The sequence below is a fragment of the Thunnus albacares genome, chromosome 19 (genome assembly GCF_914725855.1).
Source record: "Thunnus albacares chromosome 19, fThuAlb1.1, whole genome shotgun sequence".
In the NCBI taxonomy this organism is placed as follows: domain Eukaryota; kingdom Metazoa; phylum Chordata; class Actinopteri; order Scombriformes; family Scombridae; genus Thunnus; species Thunnus albacares.
The window spans coordinates 9,871,498-9,889,921 of NC_058124.1; the positions used below are offsets into that span (position 1 = coordinate 9,871,498).

At 39.2% G+C, this 18,424-nt stretch overlaps 1 long non-coding RNA gene across 3 annotated transcripts in view; it reads right to left on the reverse strand.

Moving 5' to 3' along the window:
• Positions 1 to 471: 471 nt before the first annotated feature.
• The window catches only part of LOC122970511, a 240,315-nt gene continuing 222,362 nt past the window's right edge, over positions 472 to 18,424 (reverse strand). For 2 of the 3 annotated variants that reach the window (XR_006399220.1, XR_006399223.1), the window contains one exon: positions 472 to 2,920. This is a non-coding gene — a long non-coding RNA (uncharacterized LOC122970511). Of the gene's footprint in view, positions 2,921 to 3,675; positions 3,804 to 18,424 lie in introns of all 3 variants that reach the window. The other variant, XR_006399218.1, reaches the window with a different exon arrangement.

Genomic DNA, 18,424 nt, shown 5'->3' on the forward strand with positions numbered 1-18,424 from the left:
CCCGTAGAGCAGTGGACAGGCCATCCTTACTGTAAGCCCTCAGACAGAGAGATCTAGTCGATTGCCAGACCTGGGCTGAGCATCGATCCTCCTGTAGACGTGGGTTGGAATGTCTATATGTGATTTAGAGAGTGTGCCATTATCCACCGCTACAAGGCCAGGTAGACAAAAGGAAAAGTAATTTCAAGGATCCTAAAGCAAGATTCTAAAGTGGGTACTTACTTCTTCAAGGACAGTTAACTCACTAACAGACATGAACATACGTGCACAAACACAAAGATATGTGGATGAAAACAACACAGTTTGTTTTTACACAGTCAGGATTGTGGGAAATGATGACTAATGTGTTCAGAGAAGTAGATCAATACAAATAAAGCCTAGAGAGGAATAAATACCTCATCTGCTGCCACTCACTGTGGAGGAATACTAACGCTGCAGAAAACACTGTACAGTAAATAGGGACAGACAAAATGTTGCAACACATTTAATGTGATGGAATCCAATACAGCACTGCCTCAAAATTGACCAGAGACCAATCATGAACTCTGTGACATAGACTCCATTTGGTTTTTATTAACATAAAAGAAAAAAACACATATTAATGCAAGTGCAAATGCATGCAGGATGCATTCAAATTGGAATGCAATCAGATCAGCCAAATCACATCCCAGCTTGCATTCTGATCAGATCATGGCGGGGTAAAAATGGAACGACAGCATCCTTGGGAGCCTGGATGATGAGGACTGGGATTTAGGTACCTCTAGTTGCCTGTAGCATGTCAACTGCTCTTCTTCTATATTCACCTCAACATTCAAGATTGATAGTTAAGCACACTGTATTGCTACTTAGAGAATAAAAGAATAGAGTAGAATAAAAGAACAACTGCGAACAAGATAGCAGTGTGCATGTATTTTTATTTGTCTTTTTGTGCTAAAAGTTGAGAGGCCACCCAAGTCCACCTCTCTCTGCTACAGCCTCTCAAGCAAAGGCAGTGGTGAGCTTGTTACCAGAAGGTCATCAGTTCAATCCTCGGACTGGCAGGATAAATCTGGGTGGGGAAAGTGAAAATGCAGCGCTTGCCCCTCCTCGTCACAAACAATGAGGTGCCCTTGAGCAAGGCCCTTAACCCCAACTGCTGATCAGTGGCCGGCAAATCAGACTGTGGTTGTGTGTGTGAATGTGTGTAACTGTTTTAATGTGATCAGAGCGTTCCTGCCAAAGAGAGGATTCCTCTCAGTGAAACTTCCCTGAATAAATAAAGGTTTAAAAGAAAGACAGCTACAATCTCACAAACTCCTTCATGGCCAAAAGAAAGTTAAATTCATACAACGGCATAGCCTCTCTTGACCTGGGAACTGTCTGTCACCTCTTACTTTCTAATTTGCATATTAAAGTTACTGTTTTGTGTTGATTTTAGTGGCCCCTGTGGACAAAAGCAGTAGTGTTTTCCCTAAAATGAAGACTGCATGAGCACTACCACCTCATGTCGTAAAGATCTTAGCTAGCACATGCATTGGTTTTGGAAGCGAGTGAAAGAAATCGTCGCTGAAATTGTTGATGTAAACCGTCTATAAACATTATTTGGGTGGCTATTATAAAGTTGCATCCTATACTTATGGTAATTAGTAAATGATTAATAAGTGGTTTATAAAGCATCAAGTAACATTATTTGGCCCCATTAAATCTTTTATTGGTGATCTATAAAAGAATGATTATTTGTGCACTGATATCAGAATTGTATCTGATCATCATATTGCGCACATTTATGAACAGAAAGTCAATATTAACATGCAACACTGCATCACAGATAAACACGGTGGGAGATGAGAACGATGGGATGACAAAAAGAAAAGTTAACACAACAACTCAGCAATGACAACTTTACTTGAATATAAATCAGTGATGCAGCATTCAAAATGTGTGGGTAGGGGTGCTTTAGAGGCACAGTTCACTTTAAAATAAAATGCTTCATTATCTACTCACCCCGTATTTCAGCAAATTATCTAGCACTGCTCCATTTTAGCCCTCTTCCAAAAAACAGACGCCTTGCACAGAATGTTTGTGTAGTTCATTCTTCGAACATGGCTGCCTGTAACCATTGGTAACATCTTTAGAGAGAAAATGCCCAATTTTTGCGCAGTGGTAGAGGAGGTAGAATATTGGAAAAACATATTACTCAACCACTATGACTTGTTTACAAGATCCAGTAATAAGATGCCAAATTCTAAAATTTTTGTTGATATATTTTTCACATATCAACACATAGCAACTGTTTTGCACATAGCAACTGTTGTTTCTTCCAACATGGAGGACAAATGGGCATTCTTAACATTCTGTGAAAGGCCGCTATTGAAGTGAACATTGATCATTGCTTTAGAGTTCCAAATTAGTCAGCACAGTCCAAGTGTTTTACAGTAAAATGGACCTCAGTGCAGATACTGTAATATTTAGTTCCACATGATCATCTGTCTATTTGTATTGCTTAGCAATATCATGGAGCAGGTGTCCTAATGAACCATTATGGTGTCTTTTTACACAGCCATTCATTCCACTTGATCACAATCAGGTGATCTCTTAGCAGGTCCTTGGTGCGATTCCCTGAGTCTCTTTGTAGCTCCTCCAGGCCCTCTCAGTATGTTCAGTATGGCATCCTGTTTCAGCATTGACATATGCCGCACTGTGGTTGACTGTGTAATGCCTGTAGCCAAATGCAGGCAGAGCCTGACGGCAGGCCCGCCACTCATCGCTCAATATTATGGATCCTGTCCGAACATGGTACAGAATCAGTGGGATCAGCTCTCGTCTGGTCTGTCTTTCCACCAAGCGGAGAACAGGCACTGTCTTCTGTCCTCTGTGCTTTATGCCTATCATCCCAAACTCCCACTTCTTCCTTGTCCACTCACCAGCCAATTTTCCACGTCTGTAATGTCAAAATATTCAAATAGAACACATATTAGAGATGGTAATTATTCACATGATGATGTATGACTAATATATGGTCATACATGACTAATATATGGTAATCATTTGGCCATTAAAACATAAAATTAAGCCAATTAGATTTACTTCAATGAGTTATAAAAGTATGGATTCACCCCCACCACTGCATCTGCAGATCATTCCTGTTAGTGCTAAAACTGGAATAGTTTTCATTTCAATCTTTTTAAATTTGCTATGAACACTCATGACCTCTTGAAGAAGAACTTTTTTATTTTTGGTGGCAATGAGTGCATCTCCTTACCTGTTGGTCATACAATGACAAAACCCAAAGATACAGCTCATTGTGAACAATAAATTTGTCATAATAACTTATCAAGTCTGTCATTTTGGATTTTCCGCCATTTCAGATGTTTTTAAAATCACATTTTCCCTTACTCCTACTACCGTAGACTGTTCATCTGGGTCACCCAAAATAATAATAAAAAAAACAAACATATCTTTCCTCTTACCCAGAGTGCTATCTACCCACCCAGATAGTTTGGTGTGATTTGCTGAGTTTTGGAGATATCTACCACAGAGATGTCTGCTATCAATCTAATACAATGGAGCTGTATGGCACTGGATTTGTGGCGGGAATTCTCACAGAAATTTTATATGTATGGTGTTTGCACTTACCTTTCTTTCACGTCTGAAGTGGCTTTCATCGATAACCACAAACTCTCTTCGCCCTCCTACCTTTATCTTTGTTCCTTCTCTCCATCGCCTCAACACAGACATCTTTGTGTTGAGGCAGTGTAGGTGTGCTCGCAGCAGTGTCATTTTTCATCATGTTTATTTGTCTTAATTGTAGGCCTTGTGCAAACCTGAAAATACATAATATTAATGGTGAAAATGTTGTGGCCTTATGCAGACAATACTTCAGCAACTACACCTGGGAGGGCATTATTTACTATGATTATGGGTATGACAGTGATTCAAAGTACAGTCCAGCACTGTCGGCATTACCAATGTGCCTGCCCACATTTAGACAAAGTTTCACAATGATGGAACAAACTGTCATGGAGTTATGAACAATGTTGCCTCCCTTCGTAAAACAAATGAAATGTCTAAAATGAAATTACATTTAAGGGGGCATATTTGGATAATGGGTTTAACCTAGTCTTTGTATGGATTCGGCAGTCTGAAATGTTATTTGGGTGCTGGGGAAAAATTAGGGGGACACAAGCAATAAATTAGCTTTGATTAATCAATTAGTTGTGCTTTTTGGAGCCAGGAACAATACCTACTTAATGTACTGCCCAGTTTGTAAATGTTTTTTACTCTTGTGTGTGGGGTAGCTAGGCAGGGAAAGAAAAAAAATCATTTAAAATCTGGTGTGTGCTACACCCACCAAAAAGAGGCTTGTTCAATACAAGCAAAGAAAGAAGTGCTGGAAAATAAATAATAAAAACTAGACTAGTTCCTTTGCAAAAAAACTTAACAAACATGTTCCACAGATTCAAAGAAGTTATATAAAATTGTTGAAAAGGTACATAATATCTTTTAGACTAATCAAACTTTATTTTTATAGCACCTTTTGAAACAGGGTTACAAAGTGCTTCACAGAACAGAATAATACATAATTAAAAATGACACACAAAAAACATAAGAGCAAAGGGGAAGATAGCAATTTGTTATCAGAAACAATTGCAAAAAATAAAATGAAATAAAATCAAATTATTGAGTCACCCAGACAACAGAAAACTGGTCACCTTTGGTGATAAGGCATATTTCAGGAACAACCAGGAGACCCCTACCTGAGGATCTCAGGCTACGCTCAGGCTCATAGGGGACTAACAGGTCTGAAATGTAAATCAGAGCCTGACCTTGTAAAGCTTTAAAAGTTATCGGTAAAATCAACTCTAAAAACTACAGGCCACCAATGAAGAGAGGCAAGGATGCGTGTAATATGGTCTTGTCTCCCTGAGTTAATTAAAAGTCTAGCAGCAGCATTTTGTACCAGCTGAAGGCGGGAAGTGGCTTTCTGACTCAGCCCTGAGTATAGGGAGTTACAGTAATCTAAACGTGAAGAAATAAAAGCATGGATGACTTTTTCAAGGTCTGTAAAAGATATGAAGGAAGCGATGTTCCTCAGCTGGAGAAAACACTATTGTTTGGGTTGGATTTCAGTGAATACAGGGGAGGAGTCACTACTGCTGGCCACACCTCAGGCTCTGCCAAGAGAGGTCTGGAGAAATTCACAGTATAATAAGTTACTAAATTCCAACCCACACATTGGCCCAAAACAAAAACAAAGTAAATAAACACAATACTATTAACCCCCGCTTTGCTTTCTGAACTGGATCTTTTTCAGGTGGTGGTATGGTTAAGACTGTGGTATTTAACTCTCATGGTCAAGTGGTGTTGGTAAGCACAGGGTTCACGGTTCAAGGCCAGTCAGGGTTTTTCGTTCATACACTGTAACAAATTGCTGTAAAAATACAGCCAAATTCCAACAGTAAGGTACTATTCTTTCTATATATGGTAACATACTGTAAATTCTGATGCTGAGCCAAAACCAAGAACAAACATTAACAGTAGGCTACGGTAACACTTGATGGTATTTTCATTTTTGCCGCTACAGTTAATAGAGGGACAGAAGCCACAGGCAACCATCGACATCATATAATCATCGTTCATCCTCCTTTGTGGAATCAAACCAAAAGGTCAGTAACATCATACTCAGAATACAGAATGACGTTTGTGCATCTGCTTATGCAATTAGTAATTTTGTTCTAATATTTAACTGGTATAATCCTAGCATGCACCTGACAGGCACAAGAGAGCATTTTCAGGTAATGTTCTTCAGTTGGAAGTTTGATTTACCAGTATTTAAACATTATTTTCACTGCTGTTTGCAAGTCTAGTTTAAAGATTATTTTAGGATGGCTGTTTTTTCTTGAAATACACATTAGTGAATGCTAACGTTAGTCCAGCCTGGTCTATACCCACACCTTGTTTATCCCACTTGCATTTCATAATAATTAATAGCATTCTATCTAAAGCACATAACAATTGAAGTTTATTCAACTATGTAGTCAAGTTGATTAAGATATGTTTGCTGCTGAGCCCCAAAAGACAGAGTGGTTATATTGGTCATCTTAGCTCAATCCAAGTGTGTTTCTAAGCTGAAGCTAGGTTGCTGCAAATATTACTGTAGTTTGTTGCCAAGCTGTACTAAAACCTAGGACATAATAGTTGATTTGTTACATGTTGTCTTCAGGTACTTCATTGTGATTAACCCTGAGAGGGGAACAGAGGCTGACCAGGGAAAGAAATGCCTAAGAAGACAAACAAGCCCACAGAGATTCCTTGTCACCACTCTTCTGAAGTACTTGATGTCACTCCTTAAAGGTATGCTAGGTGTCATTGTTCAAAATGTTGATCTCTCCCATTCAACTGTTTCATTTCTCTTTCTCTCACTCTGTGCTTGACTTTCATTCGTGTTTCATTCTCACTCAGTGAGCTGTGAGCCTGGAAACCAACCCTCTGCCAATTATAACAGAGGACATTTGAAGGCATTACAAATTGTGTATTTGTGCCTTTATATTTTAAAAAGTAGTTTGTAAAACAGTTGCTGTTCAGACTCATGACTAAGTTTTGCTGGCAGCTCAGGATATTATGATTAATAGATTTACGTTGACCCCCTTTGAAAGGGCATGAACCATAAGAATTGTTTTTTCAAACATTCTTGAAAATACTCGGCATATTTGAAAGCTTTTGAATAAACGTTCAGTTCCATAAAGCTGTCACTTGTCTCATCCTCTTTCATAATAAATTTTAAGGGTTATGCATTTTAAATGTAAAACTGAGCTGATCTCATTACCGGACCATTAAGCTTGAAGATAGATTGTTATTTACAGTATATGTCTGCAATTTATAGTTGTTTTTATTAATATGAATAAGAAGTACACTTTTCAGTTGTGTACTTTAACATTTACAGTAAGAAACATGTAGATTACAATAGCAACACTGTAAAAATACAGTATATTACTGCAGGCCTGGCTACAGTATCAAACTGTAAACCTCACATTCTACAGCAGAATACTGTAATGAACACTTAACTGTTAAATTAAATTACAGTGATGACACTGTAAAAAATGGTAAAATGCGGGCAACTACAGCTGCCAGTAGTTTACTGTAATTTTATAGGGAAATTTGTTACAGTGTAGAACATTTGTAGGCGGCCACCTCCACTGATTTTCTCAGGAAAAAAATGCTGGCAGAAACTATAAGGCAATATAATCTAGGCTTCAATTGCTGCCATAGTAATCAATGTCAGAATAACTATTTGAATGTTTTGTTTTCTTTGTTTTTGGTAGTGTTTTTTTAAATCACTCCAAAAATGTTCCTACATCAACATTAGAAATAGCTTGTAGAAATAATAATCTAACAGTTATTCTGAAAATCAGTTCTTCTCAGTCAAAAACATCATAAGAACTATCAGAAAACCTATCTGACACATTGCTCTCATTAACCCACTGCATTGAAACTTTTGTGTGGGAAGAATGAAGCTTTGATTATTCCATGATAATTACTAGTGAAGCCTCAAAGCACAAAAACAATTGCAATTGAGACAGCCCTAATATAATCATTACACAACTCCACCACTGTTTCCTTGATTTTACAAATCAATGATTGTAGTAGTCCAGTGCAGCGCTGCAGCTTTATCTGACTGTCTGCCGAGGACAAAGAAGTCAAAACCAGCCAGCTAGTGTTTCTGCCACAGTCTGAAGGCAAGGCAGCTTTGAGCAGAACACCAAAAAAAGCAATCAATGATCGGAGTTTATTGTACCCTGATTTAAAGGTGCAGTGTGTAGAATTTAGTGGCCTCTATCGGAACAGACTTGGCAGAAATGGAATACAATATTCATAAGTATGTTTTAATTAGTGTATAATCACCTGAAAATAAGAACTGAATCAAAAATAAATAGGGAGTGGCTCCTCTTCCACAGAGACTGCCATGTCGCATTGCTATGTTTCTACAGTAGCCCAGAATGGACAAACCAAACACTGGCTCTAGAGAGTTTCGTGGCCCCCCTAGGTCCTCCTACATGCTTGGAGGGGGAGAGAGAGGGGTATATATTTGGTTGCAATTTGCAACCTCACCACTAGATGCCACTAAATCCCACACACTGGTCCTTTAAGACTTGAACTAATGCTAAATAAGCTTCGCTATAAGATTATGGCCACAGATTTATTATTCCTAAATCTTAGCTCAGATTCATAGCTCAGGAGGCATTTGAGCTAATGCTGGACAGTGTAATGGGCGTGCAATGAACGCATTACATGAGAACAACCAACCACCTAGAACCATCACATCAATACATGGATGTTTACAAATGTTATCACAAATTGCTAATATATTTTACCCCTTGCAGAGTGTTTCATGCCTGGCTGGATAAAAGTCTACTTTAGGAAGAGAATTATAGCAAGGAAATCAGCAGGACAGGTGAATGGGAGAAAATACCAACACTGATTGCAACTATTCAGTAGTACACAATGTAATGGCCTTACTAACATCAGATCACCATAAATGGTTGACCATGATTCTAATCATGAACAAGACGCTGTTAATTTATCGTGTTTGAGAGAGGTACAACTGTGGAGTAGAGAGAGAGAGTCCGCTGATCAGGAGATGAGGTTAGGGAGGGTGTAGCTGCACAAATACTGTAGGTGTATGCCAAAGAGTTAGATACAAGTGTGACTGGCACAGATTACGTAAACTATCCAATTATGTCTGTCCTTTTAGGCCATATCATAGATGCCTATGAGAAATTGGCTACCCACTATTCATGGAGGTCTCCACAACTGCTGTCCTTCATCTTCATTTTGTGGTGGTGTTGGGACGGGCAGTAGTGCGTTTCATTATTAGCAATAATTCATAATTATCATAGATAACGGACGGACGGCAGTCTGTGACGCACATTGTCTGGTTTCTGATCGACAAAGCAACTTACTTCCTCACTCACAGTGGCACAAACACAGCAGTAGTCCTGAGGGGGACAAACACAAAACAGTCTAGCGTGTTGAACACAACTAAACAGGCAGCAAACTTAAAATACTCCTCGGAGTAAACCAGAGAAAAATGGACTCGGTGGTCTGTCAACTCACACAACAAAACAATAGCAATAAAGCTAAAAAGCTAAATGCTAAACAACAGCAACTGATGCTGAAAAGAACACACAACTAACACTGCCTCTGCCCAGACTTATGTCTCTTACTTGGTCGCTTCAGAAAGCGAGCAGGGCGTGTAAAAACTTTGTCTTTGGCTCAGATGCAGGCGAAAATCATGGGAGCTGGCTCTGAGTGGCGTGGCGGAGAGAACAGCAGAGTCGACTCGGTGAAGATGAGCGGGGCAGAGAAGTTCCACGTCTTCCTGAAGAAACTTTGTTTCTTCCTTCTCGAGGGAATTTGAGGACGCTGGTTGCAGCAGCGGTCTCTCTTGGATCCAGGAATGTGTTCGGGTGAACACGGGCGAAGTCTCGTCTCGTTCGGTGAGGGGAGTCTTGAATGAGGGGAAAACATGTGCGTGGGGTATCCCCTTTAGTCAAGCTGACTCACAGAGGAACAGAGGTTACCCCTAGCTCAGCGACATGGGAAAGGCGTGTGCTTCAGGGCACGTTCAGCTTTTAAAGGGGCGGTGATGTCATGGCTGCGTCATCAGGATGCTCCGCTGTGCAGGAGCGTCTCTGCCATTGAGAGACTGTATGTTGACTGTTCCCTGCTGAAGTGTGAAAATCGCAAAGCATCCTTGGAAATGGAGTTTGCAATGGACTCCCATTGTCTGTAAGCAGCATTTTGGCGCTATCCTACACATCAGACCAAAACAAAAAAGTAAACAAAATACCAAGCAGGGCTCTTTTGCCTAGAGGTCGTTGTTTGACAGTATTACAGATTATACCTTTAAGTATGTTTTACAAACAATTTCTTCAAGGTTTACAAATTTGATAATCATTAACAATTACTTAATATAGTATATAAAATGTTATAATGTGTTCAACAATAAACTGTTAATAAATTTACTAATGTAATCAGTTGCCCTAACACCAGTTGTTATGAAGTACTTTGAGAAGCTCTTACTATCTCATATCAAGGCCGGCATGCCCACTGATCTGGACAGCTACCAGTTTGCTTATTGAGGAAACAGATCTACAGAGGATGCACTTGTACTTCATACAGCCCTGTCAAACCTGGATCATCCAAACACATATGTCATGATGCTGTTCATTGATTTTAGTTCTGCTTTCAATACTATGATAGCCCATAAACCGGTTGAGAAACTCAACAACCTGGGATTAGCCATTTCCTCACTAACAGACCACAAAATGTCAGAATGGGCAACCACACATCCTTGACCCCCATCCTGAACACAGGTGCACCACAGGGCTGTGTGCTCAGTCCAGCCTTCTTCACCCATTACTGCACCCCCATCAACTCCTCAAACACTATAGTGAAATTTGCTGATGACACCACTATTATGGGACTTGTATCTGACAACGAGGAGACATGCTACACAGTGGAGGTCCAACATCTGGCCGAGTGGTGTTCGGACAATAATCTGGTCCTGAACACCACAAAAACCAAGGAGATCATTGTGGACTTTAGGAGATCCAGAAAGACCACACATCCCCCTTTCCACAGAAATAGTGAAGAGGTGGAGAGTGTCAACGACATCAGATTCCTGGGAATCCAAAGATCTCTCATGGTCCCTTAACACCTCCCACTTGGTGAAGAAAAGCTCAACTTTTCTTAAGAAAACTCAAACAGGCCAAACTTCCCTCTCAACTCATAATAAACTTTTATAGAAGTACCATAGAGAGTATCATCTGCTACTGTGCCACAGTGTAATATGCCAGCTGTACTGCCAAGAATTGGAAGGACTTGGTCCAGGTTGTAAAAACGGCACAGAAGATTGTGGGAACTGTGCTCCCAAACATGGACACAGTGTAAGCTAGCCGTCTACACAAGAAGGCTAGCAACATCTGGAAGGACCCAACCCACCCAGGTCACGGTCTGATTGTCCTCTTGCCATCAGGGATGAGATACAAAGCCATCAAAGCCTGAACAAACAGACAGAAGAAAAGCTTTTTTCTCCAGAATTGTAACCCCCCTCACCCCCCATCCTCCGATAGCAACTGTGGACTGAAGACTGTAAATATTACCACCCACCCCCCACTCCAACTGCTGTTAATGCACTCCAACACTTTATTACATATATCTAACTTGACGTGCAATCCCTTTTTATTATTTATTATCTTTTAATATCTTGTTTTTATCTTGCTATGTTTTTTTTTTTTTTTTTTATCTTATTCTCTATTGCTGCTGGTCACTGAGAGTTACCAAACATAATTTCATTGTATGACTACAATGACAATTAAGTGTCTTATGTCTTAATCAGAATGTAATTGTTATTGTTATTGTCTCTTATTAGCTATGACACAATATATAATTTAAAAAGTAATTATTTTATTATTATTATTAAAAACTAATGATAAAATAACAAATTTTAGCGTTACTAATAATTAGTGAACATTATTGATTATCATTTCATTGTTTGTTAACAGTAAAATGACTATTACCTAAAGTTTAATTAACTATCAATTTACCATTTATTGAAAATGGTTATTATAAAGTGTTACCATCAACAGAACAGAAGCTTTAAAAAGGTAGGATTTATTGAGGCAGTTTTATTGGATTGCATTAGATTACACAGGTATACCCAATAAATGAGTAGCACAGTATAGTTGCGACATCAGCCGGCTGGCCAGCAGAGCAACATTTGGTCTGACCAGAAGAATAATGATGCCCGCTGGGTCACCTGGCATGAAAAAAAAACAAAACAAAAAAAAACTCAACACCCAGATGGATTGACAATCATTAAAGGATGAGGTGAAACAAACAAACAAACACGTCTGTGCCTAAAAGAATCCCGCACATACTCCATCACTTTGTCCTCTTCTCCCTTGAAATACCGGCAACAAATCTGATTGCTGTGTTTTATTCAATTTAGTTTGCCATTTATTGCTAATTAATCTAAATTTCCCTGCTACTTGATGATCAAAACAAAACAGATTGCCAAGATCAGGTGGCTTCTGTTTATCAACACTATTAAACAGTAATCTCAGTGTTGAGAGGGATGACTTGCATTGTAAGTGATGCAGAAATCTTATGTACAAACCAAAGTAAGGCCAAATGAGGATAAATAATTGATCACATGATGAATTGATTGATTAAAACCTAGTTCATTCTGGGATCCAGCTCCAATACATCTGTTTATCCTGTATATGAAAGCAGTTTTAGTACATCTCAATTATATTCACTGAAACTTCTTTTACAGAGTGGAAAAATTGGCCCTACATTTCCCTATTACCCCCCACATATGAGATTTAACTTCTGCTATCTAATTGCTATGCCTCCTCTGGTTTCCAAAGTATACCTCTGCAACCCCAGTGAGCTGGAGATACCAGAGCCTTGCTGTGATCCAGAAGCCACCAGACAGATAAAGTCACATTAAACTGAGTCTCTGCAAGGTGCAAGTGGCTCCATATCATCTTATATTCACAAATATGCACACAGCACTCCACCAGCTTGAAATCGGCCGATTTACAGTGTTTTGTTTCCTTAGTGATTACATTGTGAGTGAGAAATGGTAATTAACTGTGAAATTCCTTGGTATGGTATTGCTGTTGTGCAAAAATGGCTGGTATGCAAAGTGTGAAGTACTGAATAACTATATTTCAACATATAGCAGACAAATAATAGTGTTACAAGATCCAGTTGTCCAAATTGATAAGCAAACCGTATTTAAAAACTGGCAAAATGAGTTAATACATAATATATATGCAGTGATATACTGTATGCATTAATCCACCGTCATCATTCTGTGCAAAAATACAGTATAAAATTAGGTTCAGTAGTCTTAGCCAAACAACTGGGTTCTTATTTTTCATTTTTTTTTGTTTTTAGTACAAATTCCCACTTTGTGTTTTTTTACTAATGCAACATGACTATATATGACTATGACTATATATATATATATATATGTATGTCATATGCCTCAACTACTGCCTCAACAAATACAGACACAAATACAAATAGTGGGCCCTCTGCACATCCCTAGTAGAAGGAAAATGTTAATGACATATGTGTGTACTTAATAATATCATTCGGCTATCTCAGAATTGTGCTTTGTCCACCATTTCTTACATTAAAGTCGCACTATGAAAGGATTGCTTTGCACCCCGTATGGGCAAGAGCAATGGAAAAAGTGACCAAAACTATATGGGCACCTAAGTATTGCATTAAGAGAGACTTGCAATTTAATACTGTGATATCGCCCATCACTTGGTAAATTTACTCAACTATTCAAGTCACAGTGCAGTCTGCTTCCTTTGAGCAAAAGTTTTTTCATTTGAATTAAATTAATCACAGATTCATCTCCTGCTTAGTTTTTCACATCCCAATTACCAGCAAAACAGCATGAAAAGTAATGAATTCATTCTCAGGTAGCAGAGGAAAAAGTAATATCATAGACTTGGAGATTGTGCATAAAAGAGGATCTGTATTACAAAACTTTTCTGTTCAGCATTTCCCATTTAAAATAAGGGTGCTCCTCTTTATTATGCAACCTAGGTGAGAAAGAAAGAAAGAAAGAAAGAAAGAAAGAAAGAAAGAAATCCTCAGCTAAAGAAGATTGAGCTGTGTCCAGGGTGGAGTTGGTCTCGCTGACTTGAAACAGCTGAGTGACTATGCCCAGACTGAAAGACTGAAATCCTCGACAGGGTGCTGTGACATGGAGAAAATCTCCAGCAGGGTTGATGTAAGTCAGCTACCATGCTAACACTCGACGCTAAATGGCTGTAATGAATGACTGAATAACTTTTGTGACATCTGGTGAAATGTTATATGTGGGTTATATGTCTCCTTAAACCAAGTCAGACACACAGGAAATAGTGAGCTCAACTTGAATTTTAAACAGTGTGGGCTGGATTCTCAAGATGCTGCAAAGCTCCATTGTTGCTGCAACAGCATCAGAAAGGAAAGCGATAAAACAATGGCTGTGAATGGTAGATACATACATGTTTGCATACATGACTGCTTTTTGTTGCTCACATAGTGTTGCACAAAGGATATTGCAGATGTTTTTGCTAAAGACTAGGTACATACAAACAAGCAGATTTAGTAAAGATACACAGCTTGGCTCTGATTTTTCCCTGCAGAGTGTAACAACCTGTGGTGAATAAAATGAACTAGCCATAAAAGCTTTTTAATTGGAGCTACCTCAGTCCTTCCCCCATTCTTATATTAATTAAGTACCAGTGAAGGTTGTCTGTTGGCATGAAGCATGTGGTGCGTGGGCCAGAGTCATGGACGGCTGTGTTTTCTCTGTGCTACTCTCCTTTTTTTTTTTTAAATGCCACAATTTAAGATGGAGTGTTGCATACAGCGTGCACACACACACATGCACACACACACACACACACGGAAACCCCAGTGGTGTAGATGCAGACAAATAGCCTTGAGATGAGAAAGTTGCAAATTGCTCCCATGATAGAGGTAGCCAGAAGAGTTGGATGGATTTTTTCATACTTTGTTAAGGGAGTGTTTATAACATCATTGTGAGGTTAAACACAAATCAGCACTAAAAATGGGACACTAGCCCCCAGGTAGAGTGGGTGCTTATGACTCTAGGTGCAAAATGAATACAAATTGAGACCGTGAGACATGTAGAAATAGTATGTACTGCATACTGTAGGCTACACACGTACACTTATGCACATGTATATTGCAAAAGTGAAAAAAAATTCATGCTTTGTCACTCTACTCTCTTCCCCATTCCTTACTCCTTGCTTCCTTGACATTTTCCTCACAACAATGCAGCATCTCCGATAGCAGCAGCAATGTAACCAAGCTGCTTTCCAAGAGATGACGATCCGCATGAATGTCAAAATGGAACATTTCACCTCAGGCTGATGCCCTGCACTTAAGGAGACCCACCAGCAGCAGCCAGTGACATGGAATGATCTGAAAGCGGGTGGAAAGCAGTGTGCAACAATGCACATGTTTGTGAAGTGCAGAAGTAGCGTTGAGATAAAATGTAAGACAATTTGAGACCCGTTAAATCTAGCGACTAAGGCTGATAAGCATCTGATCCATCAAAGTGTGTGTGTGTGTGTGCGTATGTGTGTTATTGCTCCTCTTTCTTAATCACAAAGTGAACTAGAAACAGTGAGAAAGCTTTGACCTTTCATTGACCTTCCAAGCATTCAAACTGATATGTGTGTGTCCAGCCATGTTTACGTATGTGGGTGAATGTGTGTGTGTATGTGTGTATTAAAGTGTATTCCCTACATGTGAGCTGGGATCCATGGTGATGGATTAGGGCTGGAACTAATGTGTTCGTCCACCTGTGAAATGAGAACCAGGGGAGAGGGGACAGGCAAAGGAGGGCCCCATCACACTTGCATCAGGCTTCCTACAGACAAAACCTGACACTTTATGATGGTTTGATGGCACACAACCCTCCCTCCCCCTCGCATTCTCTCTTTTCTCTTTTCTTTCTCTTAGAAACCTACAAGCAAAACAGACAGCCGCACAATTCTGCAAGTCACTTGTAGTGCAAGACACGTCTGACCACATCGTCAAAAAAGGAGGTCATGAATGAGGTGAACACACACAAGAAAAGAAAAATCTACCACAGTCAATAATGTGGGATTAAAACAGTCTCATTAGTATTCACAAACAAATGACAAGTTACGTAACTCGTAAAACACAGTGCAGAAATAAATACAGAGTAATTTGTATCTGTAAATCTCTATCTGTGCCTCTAATTTACCAATTGTATATCATTGTTTGTATGTTAACTTTGCATTTTTAAATGGAAATATATTTGTGACTCTCAACCTATTTGTGTAGATTATTTTTAGACTGTTCTACCATGCTGTTACACACAAAATCCACAAATGCAGGGGGCATGTGACTCGTAAAATGTCACGTGAATCGTCTCGTAAAACACAATGCACTTGCACTTTTCATTTATTGCCTATTTTTTACAATCTAACTTTGTGAAAAGGAGAGGGGGAACAACAGGTTATGGAGAGTCCCTTGGGAGCACCTCACATGTGTCAGTAACACCCCAAACTCCGGGAGTAATGTCGAAATTAGGAAATGCAAAAACAAATTATTGGACAAATTCAAATTTTTACCTGCTGTTGGCCCTAGTGAGGAAATTAGGATTCATCCTCTGGTCAACACGAATACCTGAATAAAAATTTAATGGCAATCAGTAGTTTTTGAGATATTACAGTGTGGACCAAAGTAGTGGACAAACTGACCAACAGACTGATATTGCCATCCACAGAGCCACAAAATAATTGTTTGTTGCAGTTCTTTGAGATTGAATCGTGTAGTGTGTCTTCATGTATTGGTGAGCTGAGGAAAATTTTCCACCCTGGTGGACAATAAAGATATACTCTACTCTGTTCTATTCTATTTTATTCTATTCTATTCTATACATTTGTTTAGTGGCAAAGATGTAACCAAACATATGCTGGAAAATTAAGCTTCATGTACAAGTCAAAACAGATGTGAGGGGTATGGATCAGTCATTGTGTTTACATGATTTAAAAGTTGGTGAGAAACAGTGAACAACCAACAAAGCAAATCAATTTATAAAAATTAATAAATGTGAATAAGTTCATAGCATATGATCTGCAAAAATGTATGCAACATCATCCTGCGAGAACATATTGGTTTAAGCACAAGTCAACATCAGGCCTGAATAAAATTGCTGCATTTCTCACATGATAAACACACACCTATCAAATTCAATGCTCATCTTCTCACCTGCATGGATGGGATGGTGAGTGGGGGGATTGCGACTGACTACACCTCTAAACACACTCCTAAACATCTGACTTCCTGTTTTCTTTCATCATTCAAAAAAGGCTTTACTCATGTGCTTATTAGAAAGACGAGCCTGAGGGAGTGCCAGCTTTTAGTTTTCTATGATTACTCTTTTTAAGTAGAGAAGCATGTCTGAAACAGGTTGTGCCGAGTCCATCTGTTCGCTGTCAGGTATCTGAGCATGCTGTTCCTCTGTGTGTATGTGTGTGTGCTGTATCTACAATATGCGTGCACCCCTTGCAGATGTCCAAAAGCTACTTAAGGGCGATAATTTCCCTCTGATTACTCTAATACGCTACAGTGCTGCCATCCTGTCTGTGATTTCTCCATTGCTTGGCAGGACCACACACACACTCCATATGCTTGCTGACTGTCAGGCACTCAGACACACACTTATCACCGAGAATGCAAGCTATGAAGAGATGAAAAGGGAAATGAGAAGGCAGGAGTGAGAGGGGGAATGGGGGTGGGGGGTGGTGGGAGAAGAGCAAGAAAATTGTCTCCATTTTGTAATTTGTGCATATTTTATCAAATTCTCCCATGACAATGCTCGACATTCTTCACTGTGCCTCATTGTGTTGCAAGTTGCAAAACCAGGCTGATAAACAAGGGTGGCAAATTACGTAGTCAGAAACTTTTGAAACAATTGGAGTCTGAGATGAGTTGGGGGGGAATTAATAAATCATATTTGTTCATACATTAGTAAGGAGGGGAGCTGGTGAGGTAGGGGGTGGGCTGAGCCCAACGTCTTTGACAGATCTTGAACATCAATATTTAACTACTGTAAACAGATATGATGCACCCCTACACTGGCTTCAGATCATGTTATGTGTGTTAATGTGTATGTGTGCGTGTGCATGCAAATATGTTTGAACAAGTATGTTCAGAAGCATACGCAAATTTGAGCATATGCACAGACAGAAAGTCTCTTTTTTGCATTTTAAGTACAGAGATCAAATTAGTGATGAAACACAGTGATCTAATCACCAACTGAAAAGATGTTTAAAACACATCTAAGCTGAATTCATCGAAGACTAATGGTACACAGCGAACATTAATGGGAACATTTTGACTGACCACTTAAAAGGTTTTGAATCGGTTGATCATTTATTTCATTAGGACATTTATGGGGAGACTTGAAACTTTGTCTATCGACCATGTACGATCAAAAGTTAGGAGCCATGTCGGGATGAGTACAGCTGAGTGGCAGCACACTTGGCTGTGCATTGACATTGACATTGCAAAATATGAGCCGGATTCTGCTCATTTAGGCTGCCAGATGTGCCTAGGGACTGTTTGTTATTTATGAAAGGAGGGGGGGTTGGTGCAAAATGAGGGAGGCATGTCAAATTATTTTTAAGCACTGGGGATAGACTTGTTTTTTATTTTGGCTTAGAGGAGGAACATACAACTTTAAAAGGTTGTATTTACTATTTATTTTAAAAGTTTTTTTCTTTTCAAAATAAATGTTTTACTGCTCTATGGTGATGAAACTCACTAAATATGGTATCTCCCACACTGGACCTTCAAACCTGCC